This window comes from Primulina huaijiensis, chromosome 6 (assembly GCF_012295235.1).
Source record: "Primulina huaijiensis isolate GDHJ02 chromosome 6, ASM1229523v2, whole genome shotgun sequence".
Taxonomy (NCBI): Eukaryota; Viridiplantae; Streptophyta; class Magnoliopsida; order Lamiales; family Gesneriaceae; genus Primulina; species Primulina huaijiensis.
This window is the reverse complement of record NC_133311.1, coordinates 7501-18906: the sequence shown is the minus strand read 5'-3', so window position 1 is coordinate 18906 and position 11406 is coordinate 7501. Positions and strand designations below refer to the sequence as shown.

General features: G+C 35.6%; 1 long non-coding RNA gene across 1 annotated transcript in view; it reads left to right on the top strand.

The window, feature by feature from the left end:
- The first annotated feature begins 9981 nt into the window (after positions 1 to 9981).
- LOC140978605 (uncharacterized) overlaps positions 9982 to 11406 on the top strand; it is a 1605-nt gene continuing 180 nt past the window's right edge. The window contains exons 1-3 of the long non-coding RNA XR_012175584.1: positions 9982 to 10131; positions 11008 to 11120; positions 11270 to 11406. The exon at positions 11270 to 11406 is cut by the window's right edge and continues 180 nt beyond it. This is a non-coding gene — a long non-coding RNA (uncharacterized lncRNA). The remainder of the gene's footprint in view (positions 10132 to 11007; positions 11121 to 11269) is intronic.

Genomic DNA, 11406 nt, shown 5'->3' with positions numbered 1-11406 from the left:
CCTACTCGCTGTCCCGAATAATCCAAATGGTTTTAGGCGGGGAATCCACTGCTATTTTGAATCCACGTGATGTAGGGTTGATGCTAGCATGATGTAAGCCCTAGCAGCTGAAATGTTAGATGTTGCTTTGTATTCCGAGCCTGTCTTTTCGCATTCCCTGAACAATTTCCGATGTGCACCTCGCCCGCCTATTTGTTTAGAGATCAATGGTCCAAATCAACCATCTTTTACCTATATACAGTGATCGATTTTCCCTGTTTCACACTTTTATGTCTTTATGCTCCTACTCCTAAATTCTCAAGATATCGGCGTCATTTTTTCCTTCTCTAGTGATTTTCAAGTTTTCCGATCAATCCCTCTCTCTAATCAACCATAAGTTCTCATTTTCTATTTAAGATGTTGAATTCCACTTCTTCCACCTTCGGAGCGAATACGTGTGGCTCATCTGGGTATGAATCTACAGCGACACACTCTGATTTTTCCTTTATTTCCAAAAGAGCAATTATCCCCCTTCCACTCAAAAAGTCCAAAAAAATAAATCAATCCCTAGGCTGCCAGGACCTCCTGAGCTCTGAAAAAAGGTAAGGGCAAGGCCTGTGCCCCCCAACCCATCCCAGCCTTATTTCCCTGATACCCCATGGTTCTCTACCATGGAGAGTACCCTACGCCCGGAGGCCGATGAGGACATCAAGGTCCTTGAGTCTATCCTTTCTTCTTATCCAATTCTGATTTGGGGCCTCTCGGATAGGGCTGACCAACTCCCGGATGGTTTCTTTACCTTTTTCCGGGATCAAGTCTGTAGTATGGTCTTAGATTTCTCATCCCCCCTTTCTACATTGAGGTGGCCCGCTTCTTCGGGGTTCCTATCAATCTGCTTCACCCTAATTCTTCCCTGATAATGGTCTCAGCCTATATTTTTTTCAAAATACACAACATCCTCATCAATCCCCTCATCTTTCACTATTTCTTCGCTTGTTGGTTTGGCGAATTTTCTCTGTCTGCTTGCTTGAATAGTCGATTCTTTATGACATTCTTTCTTTTTTGAAGGGATGGAAAGGGCGCTACTTATTTATTTAACTCTCCACTCCTCCCAAATGTTTGATCGGCTTCCTTCCCAAGCTGCCCATCCAACCTGAGCTCCCTAATAACTATAAATCCCAGGAACCCTACCTCCGAAGTTTGGAGCTGGTGGAAGGGCAAAAATTCTCTTCCTCCTTGCTAATTTCTTCGGACAACCTAACGGCCTATGGGCTCAGTGCCCGGGCTGAGGACCCTGTAGACAAAGCGATCGATGAATTAGTTGGCTCAGGCGCTCAACCCAGTTCTTCCTCTCTTCTTTCTTATACTTCCAACTATTTGCTTCTTTCTTACACCGTTGTTTAACACTTACCCATTTTACTCTCTTTTTTACAGATAACTCAAAGATGCAGGAGGCCTTTCTAGAAGATGAGCTGCTAAGAAAGCGACTGAAGAGAAATAGCAGGTTGCTAGGAAAAATGCGGCCTAAAGGAAAAAATTGGCCCAACAAGAAGCAAAGAGATCCCGGGCGCCTACTGAGGCCCGAGAAAATGAGAAAAAGGCACTTTATGAGGCCCGGACTGAGGCCGACATTGGGAATGTGTCGAGGCCATACTCGAGACCACGCCTGCAGTACCCCCAACTAAAGAGAGGGAGCCCGAGGACTCCGAGGATCATATTCACATTGTTCCCTGGAAAAGGAAGGTCGTGATAGCTTCTCACCGAGCCGCAGATCCTACCCACTCTTCCTCCTCCCAAGTTCCCGCGGGTCAATGTTCACTCAGCCCACCAGAGACTTGGAGCAACCTTTTTCTGGATGGCGTTTCTTCAGCAGAGGTTAGGCTTGTGAAGAGTCTGACTTCCCCTGTGGAAGAGGCACATCTCAAGGGTCTAAGACCCAAACACAAGCTACTTTGAGGACTACGACGACATCAATATCGTCAATACGTCGCTCCCCGACTACTGCGACAAACAACATGAACGATACGTCGCATCTCAACTCCAGCGACAACAATATCATCAAAACGTCGCTCCCCTACTACAGCGACAACAACAATAAATCGTTGTCCAATCACCGACAGCCAACAACATCAACAATAATAAACAACAACAAATATAATATCAAATCAATTTTTTCCGGTGATTTATCATCATTCAACACAATAGTATTTATCAATACTAAACAATAACAACATATACTCGTACGTCAACACGCACTTGGTAATCGAATATATATAAAATTTGGCTCTTTCTTTGATCCTGAGGCTTGGTATGTATCTAAATAATTCAACAACAATTATCAGATCATTGTCACCGTATCAACACAATTATAACAGCCTCAATATATAACATCAAATAGCCCAACAACAATTCATTCCACAAAAATATAAAACTCGATTATACATCTTCATCGTTCAACAATTAATTTTCTAGTGTATTTAGTTATCAATACTAACATCAAATACACCACAATAAATTAACTTCAATTAATATGCTGTATAAAAACACCCCTAAACTACAAAAATTTCTTATCAACAGATAGATTATATTTCATAGACTCTGAATAGATAATCAGAATTAATAACAACTGATAAACATATCCTCAATTTCAATCCAATGATTAAAATCCTTAATTATAATAAATAGGGAATAATTCAAAATAACACCACTATAATCTTTTCTTCTTCGTTAAAATCATACAATATTCAACAATCTTCAATTTTTGTATGATTTAACAATTTATCGGATTTATTCCAGAAATCGAAGAATTTCAAACACCTCCAAAAATATAATACCTCAAACCGAAGATCTCATGTCAACGATCCCTAAACTGAATTCAGTTCGTCAATTGGATAAACCGATAAATCGCAAGATCGAAAAAAAATTCAAAACATTGTTTCTCTCCCTTTGGCTCCTCTGTTGTAAATGTTCTGTTCATATAAATCAATTCAATTTATGAATTGAATTCAACCGGCTTAATTTTTTAAATAATTTTTTAAATATTATAATATAATATAATATATAATATTTAACAGTTTTAATACCAATATATCTCTTTGGACCAGCAAACGATCAAATATTTAAAAACCCAAAACATGAAACTTCTATATCTTTGAGTTTTCAACGTCATCTCCAAATTTCAAATCATTTGGACTTTTTATGACCAATATATGTCATATTTCATTCTTTAAAAATTGTTAATTATTTAGTGATCTCACATTACTAAATCAACATATTGTGATATTTACTTCATGCATCACAAGACCTCTGGCCCGACCCGAAACAACTAGAGGATGTCACCCCGAGCTTCAACATGATTTCAGGAGGACCTACTGATGATGACTCCAAAAGAGCAAGAAATCCAAACTGTCAAAAGATGGATAATTTTGAAATAAATGACAGAAAGACCCGAGCTAAGCCGATTATATCATTCATGCCTAATGATATGCAGGGGGGGTGTCTGATCTGCATAACGAGATTTTGGTTATATGAGCTATGATACCCAGTTATGAAGTAGCTCGAGTATTTTTTGATTCAAGCAGTTCGGTAAATGTCTTATTTAAAAAAACACATTGGATCGAATGGAGTTTGGCGAATAGAAAGTACAAAGGCAGAAGAGGAAAATTTTAGAACTCATCCTTATGCCAGAAGTGAAAGAAGTTCTTGAAAACCAAGAACAATTTGGTCCAGAAAAAAGGCCAGATCTTACAAATCTGGGCAAAAAAATGGACCAACAAGAAGTAGGACATCATTCCAAGCATTGAGTATATCTCGAATCACAAGAAGAACACCTACAAAGAAAAATTTCAGAAGAGCTCAGACCCGAGCTAATGAAAGTTTTAAATATTGTAATTGCTAAACCTGTGGAGCAAGAGGTCATATTTCAACCAATTGTCCAGAATATGAAAGAAAAGGAATAAAATGCTTCGATCCAACCCCGGATATTAAAGAAGCAGTTTATTATAAAGATCTTATTCAAGTATACCAGTTTGAGGATACTGCATCAGACGAAAGTATATATGAAGAAGAAAAATTCAAGTCAGGAAGAATTTGATGGAACTGAGTCAGAATCTGACTGAAGATGAGGTGTTTTGGCATGAAACATACAAAGATTTGTCTGGTTTCTTTAGCCAGACAACTATATCCCATAAAATGGTACAAAGGATCATGAGAGAAAATCCTAGTCTTCAGAGATATCAAAGATTCTTTGCAAGACAGGTAGAAAATTTCTTAAGAAGTCTTGGCCTAAGAAACAAAAATCATCATCTAATCTATAAAGTTTCCAGAAGAGAAATGTCAATTCCTATGAAACTTACAGGAAATTGAATGGAGATGCAGTTAATTTCTTCCGAAGAGATTAAGGTGGAATTAAAAAAACTCAAGATAGAAGTAGCACGCACAATGTCCTGGATTCACATCGGAGCAATCCAAATTATGATAAAAGCTACTTTTGAAGAAGGAATAGATTCACCAATTGATATCGCTATATACGATAAATGAATTGGTAACCTTCAAGATTCAATACTGGGAAAAATCTTAGGAAATTTCTGTAAAAAAAATTGTAGTAGTAATTTATCTAAGAATTGCCTACAATCTGGCAGATCGAGATTTCAGCCGAGCTTTAACGCTGCATCAGAACTTCAAAGAAAAAGGGCTGATGAAAGAGGATATAGACCGTATCCTATTACTTATCAGATTTAATACACATCATTCAGAATTGTGTATTAGAAATGAGTTCATTGAAATACCTGAGAAATTTGGAAAAGTTGCCGAGGCAATTTATCCAAAAAAAGTTGAGTTTCGTTTAATATAAGAAACATATATCTAAATACAAGACAAATCGATTCTACAGAGGAACCAAAGTCTCATATTGGAATCAAGAATACTATCTTTCCAGGGAGATAGAATTACAAGCTACAGGCGTAGAAAAACACATGTCCAAGAAACCCAACAGGCACAAAAGAGCTTTTTGACAATAGGAAAGCTTAGATATCTAGAAGAGTGGAAAGAAATAGAAATAGTATTTGATATTACGAAACAAAGGAATCAATTTCCTTGTAATATCATATACTATTTAGAACAACCTATGATAGGAACTTACCAAAGAATGATCAATATTGGAGAATTTGAAGTTCATATCAAAGGAATTCCAGGAAAATAACTAGATCGATTGGTTCTTGAGCTAGAGTTTCTCGAGAAACATAAACCTTGGAAACTTCTAGAACATGGAATGAAGTTTATAGCTGAAGATAGGATGTGGAAAATCCAATTACTACAAGCACTCGATATACATTCCAGTAGGGATGTTATACGAACGATATAAAGAAAAATTTTTTGCTGCTTGTATTGATTCAGGGGCTGGAATCTGTACAGCTAAAAGAAGAGTTTTTCCAAATGATTTGGAAGAAGAATTACTTAAGATTGCTAGAAGAGATTTCTCCAAAAGGATTATAATCTTATGTGAAGGGATTAAGATGACAAAAATTGTGATCGAGGGTGCTGGACAAACACCTTGGTATAAGGTAAAAACACAATTGATTTATTTTCATGATACAAGAGATGACATTTTGCTAGGGAATAATTTCCTATAAATGTTTAAGTCCTACACACAAGAAAATAAGACTAGACGATTATTGTTCACAACACCTTGCGGCCACATAATCATGGTCCAGCGATTACGAGAGGCATTTTACAGAAAATTTCTAATTCAGTTTCGCAGCAAGCGTGGTGATGAAGGAAAACTTATGAACCCAAAAATGAAGCATTCTAGACGGTTTGGAGAAACAATACTCCAATCGAGAGCAGATAAGAAGGTTTAACCTGAAGAAATAGAATTACTCAAGATAGCTCTACAACAGAATGACGTAGAGTTTGAATTAAAGGTTTCATTAGAAGATCTCAAAAATAGGATCAAAGAAAATTAAAATGAAGATCCCTTGGCATTGTGGGATAAAAATCAACTCAAAGCTTGTCTTAAAATTAAGGAAGGAAAATATTATGAATTTGTCTGATGTAAGCCTATCCCAGTGAACATAGTTGATCAAAGAGATATGCAGATTATAATCGAGGAACATTTGAACCTTGGTTTGATCAAAGCAAGAATTCACCATACAACAGTCCCAGATTTCTTGTAAGAAATCATGGTGAGATAAAAAGGAACAAACTCATACTAGTTATCGATTACCAAGAAATTAATAAGATTCTGGAGTTTTATGAGTATTTTATGCCTAACAGAGAACATCTAATTAGTTGTATACGAAATGCGAATATATTCTCTAAGTTTGATTGTAAGTCTGGATTCTATCAGATTCGGATGCAAGAAGAAAACAAGAAGTTTACAGCTTTCCCCACATCACAAGGATATTATATTTTGAAAGTATTACTAATAAGATTGTCTAATTCACCCCAGATATTTCAAAAGAAAATTGATAATTTATTTAAAGAGTATTTCAAATTCACGTTTGTCTATATTGATGATGTTTTAATAGCATCTAAAAATATAGAAAAACATATTAAGTATTTAGAGATTTTCTCTAAAGTTTGTAAAAAAGAAGAATCGGTTCTATCTGAAAAGAAAACAGTCATTGCCACAAGAAATATTGAATTCCTCGGAATGGAAATCGATGAATCCCGAATAATTTTGCAGGAACACATAGTCGAAAAGGTACAAAATTTTCCAAACATACTAAAAGAAAATAAACGAATTCAAAGTTTTCTAGGAGTTGTTAATTTTGCTGGAATATTTATTAAAAACCTAAAAAAACACAGGAAAGTGTTCAGTCCATTACTGAAAAAAGATACATGGTTTATATGGACAGAAGAACACACACATGGACTTAGCCAACTCAAGGAGATTTGTAAAAATCTTCTGAAAATGGTTATTTCTTAGGATGAAGATGATTTGGTATTATATACAGATGTCAGTGATCATTGGTGGGTACCAGTTTTAATAAGGCTCACACGAGAAGGAGAACAACTATGCAGATATTGCAGTGGACTTTTCTCAGATGCAGAAGCCATAAGATGGCAAATCAACGAGAAGGAATATTATGCAGTAAAAATGGTTTTTGGAAAATTACCATTATTTTTACTAGCAAATAAATTTACTTTAAAAGTTGGTAACACACAAGTAAGAGCTTTCTTGAGAAATAGAATAGAATTAAACCAGAGAAAGCTAAATTATTAAGATGACAAGCTCTATGTCAAAATTATATTTTTGATATTGTGATTATAAAATCCCATGAAAATATTTTTGTAGATTTTTTAACAAGAGATAGACGGCGGTGATATCGATGCTATCATAAAAATGCAGAGGCATTTGAGAGAACACCTTGAAATGCTGCAAAACGAGTTCAATAAATTTTCCCTAAATCCAAAAGTTGTGGGTAGGCTACAACAAGCCGATAAGAGAATTGTGTCTGATTGAATGACATGATGTTTACAGGCTTATACTCAGCTATGGTCTGTAATGCAACGGCCTATCCTCGAAGACATTGAGAAGCCACTGGTTTCCCAAATGGAGAGTTTTCGAATACAGGACTCTATACATGGAGCAGGAGATTCAAATACCCCTAGCACAAGTATTAAGTCGAGATCAGCTCCAGATGAGTCGGCTGAAACAAAAATTGAACCTCCAGATCTCTATCTCGAGTCTTCAAGTCAACCTTTTATCTCGTGGATTGAAGAGGGAAATATCAACCTTAGAACAATACAGACAAGGGTAAATCTAAAGTTGGTATTAACAAAGCTACAATTTCTCTATAACAGGCATATCAACAAAATTGGAAGAAATTAAAAACAAGAATAAGCATCAACTCTATCACAATTAGGGTTGATGTTTCAGGAAAATATCCTCGGGTATTGATGAAACCAAAATCATATCCAAATGAAGTAAAAGCTTGGTATGAATTCGAGGCTCTTGTCTCGGTTTATACTACATCACCCAGCTTTCCAAAAATTTCAGGATTACCTAAATGGATTCAAGAAGTTGTTCATGAAACATGGGCAAACAATGACTATTTATCCAGATGAGACATTCTGGAGCTATACTTTTTCATTACAGCACCAGAAACAGCAGGAAAAGGCTCTCACGAAGCCTTTCATTTTATCAAGTTAAGGAGGCAATATATAATGTTCAAAGATTTATCAAGGGTCCTTCGACAGAAAAAATGCCCCTTGTTGCTTCAATAACTGAAGATGACATTTCCACTAGAAGAGCACGGGGTTTATGGGTCTGTATAACCGAAATGGACAAAGTCAAGTTTCCATTTAAGTTCTATCTGAACTCTATAAATGGATCATTCATGTTAAATACTATGACAGGAAAAACAATAAGTTTTGCAAAAGATCTATTAGAAAAGAAAAGAAATCTTCTGTGAAATAGCAAGCTGCCGAGACTAAAGAAACTCGCAAAAAAATTTTGTAACATGGCTCATGTAGGAATATGGTCAGAAAGAATCTGCCCTGAATGTCCAAATCAAAAGGAGCCAGAGTTTGGTAAGGGCTTCAGACCTAGAGCAGATAGGAAGCATCTGGCAGAGACAAGACCTAGTGGTGAAGGACCACAATCCAAATTTCCTTGGGGACACCAAAAGTTTAAGATTCCTCGACAAAAGTAAAAGGACATGTGACCACAATCACGTTTTTCTTGGGGTAATAAAAAGCGGAAGATTCCTCGAAATAAATAAGTGGACATGTGATTTTTCCACTACCAAAAAGACTTGGACCCCAATTACACCTATAAATAAAATGTAAACAGGCACAAGAAAATTACACAAGACTAAAACATAATTTGGAACCAACATAAATGTATTTTACATATTTTAAGGTTTTCAAACGACGTATCAAGGCAATAAGAATGCAACGGAAGATTTTCAAAGATCTCTATAAACAATTAAAAGAAGCAGGGAATAAGATCTCAGCTGATATAATCCAAACACTTATCTACTGGTTATACCAGGAGATAAAGATGGAAGAAAAAGTTGTTTCTAGATTAACGATCTAGAAAAAGACAACTCAAGAAAAGTGGAGGGACCGAACCACTCAACCATCCACTCAAGAGATAATGTCAACCATAGCTGGAAGGCAATAAAGAAAGGTTATCAATAGTTTGAAGTCCAGATTTCAAATCCGCAAAGGAATTCTATAAATACCAAGGCAGAAGGAAGATGAAGACATTGTTTAACCTCTTCATTTTCTTTCAAAACATTGTAATATTTTCTCTTTCTAGTTTATGTGTGTTTTAACTTCGACTAGTATAAGTAGATAAACAAGTTCTTTCTCCTCTACATGAGGTTACTATGTAATAATAATTTGTTATGTTTGAATAAAATACCAAGGCTTTTGCCCCTCTCATGTATTATTTTAAAATTTAACAACTTTACTGTACACCATGAGGTAAGAAACGAAACAAGATTGTGCTAGGTGCTGTTGATGGAATTCACGACAGGACCCATTTGTTGCGACTGTGTGGTTAGACTATGAGGAGCAGTCTGTAAAACTCGGTGAATATAACCGATGGCACTTCGGTCAAAGAGGTAAACTGTTCAATTTATTATACGGAAATATGATTGGCCATTTATTAAATAATAATAATAATAATAATAATAATAATCGATCATTTAAAAAATATATATAGGCTGAAAACCTTGTGTAGTTGCATGTCTTTAGGCTATATGTCTTTAAGAACAAGCTCGATAGGTAAAACAATGTCACGTACCATAATTTAAAGATTAAGGATATTTTTGGAATTTTTAAAAACTTGAGGAGTTAAGACAAAGATTTGAGGGGATGAGGAGTAAAAAGAAAGTTAAGTATGGAGATGAGGATTTATTGAAAAGCTGCCCATAATTTAATAACTATAATATTAGTATTATCTTATTCTTTATTTTATCAAATTATTATTGCTATTATTTTATTGTATTGTTTTGTCAAAATTGTTATTTTTCTTATTTAAAGTTTATTCCTCAGTTGTCGGATCAGCTTTCGTCTCCTTCAATTCGGCCTGAATTTTTTACCGTAGAATCGTTTCTTTCCACCAGGAATCCATCCCTATGAAACTCCCAGGATCATTTCACGTGCAAATCAGACCCCTCAGCTCGTTTTCGTCCACAGGTATTTTACCTCATAAAAATAAGAGGTCATTCTCCCTCCGCATTCCGCAATATTGTGTTAGGTATGCGGGTCTGCGTATTTCTACATTTTTTCTGCGAATTAGGAGGATGGTTTGGGAAATTTTCGGAAGCATAGATTTTATGGGGAAAAAATTTAATCTTTGGGCCTTGATGTCGTCTACTGAAGAATACAGTTGATTGCCCATTTTTCTTTCTAGTTGCCACTGTATAATTCTAGAAGTTTTTGGGTTAGTGTCATGAGGAGCACTGTAATATTGGAAAGAACACCGATGTAAGGTTGAGGCAAATAAAGATTTAATTTTTGTTAAACTGAATCAGAGTACAACACATTGGAAACTGAGGTTAAATGTGCTGATGGAATATAATCGATGGTTTTATAATTTTGATTTCTAAGACTCATGGTTAGCAAGAATAGAGATGATGGTTACCGCTGCTTGAGTACCGACTCCAGTTCCATGGCCATTTTGTGGAATGGTCAATGCGGTATTGTAAAAGATAACTCTAATATAAAAAATTATATATTAATAAATACCAAAATAGAACATATTTATATGATAGCTACGAAAATTAAAGAATCATTTTCTAATCCCCAAAGATGGCGCTGGCAATCCTTCCAGTAGATTCATAATCACATTCATTCATGATGTCTATCACCCTCTGCTCTATTTTTTGTCATCATTATTACCTCAATCAACTATATTTATTTTTTATGTTGAGTTTAGATCCATAATCAAATACACAATATCAAAATTCCAGTTGTTGTGGATGAAAAAGTTATTTTCGTGAATTCTACCAGTTCCATACTGAATCTAACGTCCACTCCATTGGTTATATGACCTTCCATGTCAAATAACAGCAGTTCTGCTGTCTGCCACACTCTGTTTTGTACATAAGCCTTTATGAGCATGGACTATGGAAGAGAAAGATCCTGTCCCATTATCCATTCTATGACCGCTATCTCGAACCATGGTAAGGCTCAGATATTGAGCATTATCCGTAAATCTAGAGAAAAAAAACGCATTATCTAATTAGTAGACTATTTTATTGTATGTGATTCATCTATGATAGTTGCACATTCGATTTTTTTGTCCTGATCATTATGATTCATCTTTCATCAGCGCACAGTTTTAATTCCTCTGTCCTGATCAGTCAATGTGTATGTCGGTATAAAGCACATGTTGCAGCTGTTGAACAAGCAAGTACTGAAGCGACACAAAGTGTTGACGCTCTAGGGGAATTGGAAAATTGTTGCCTT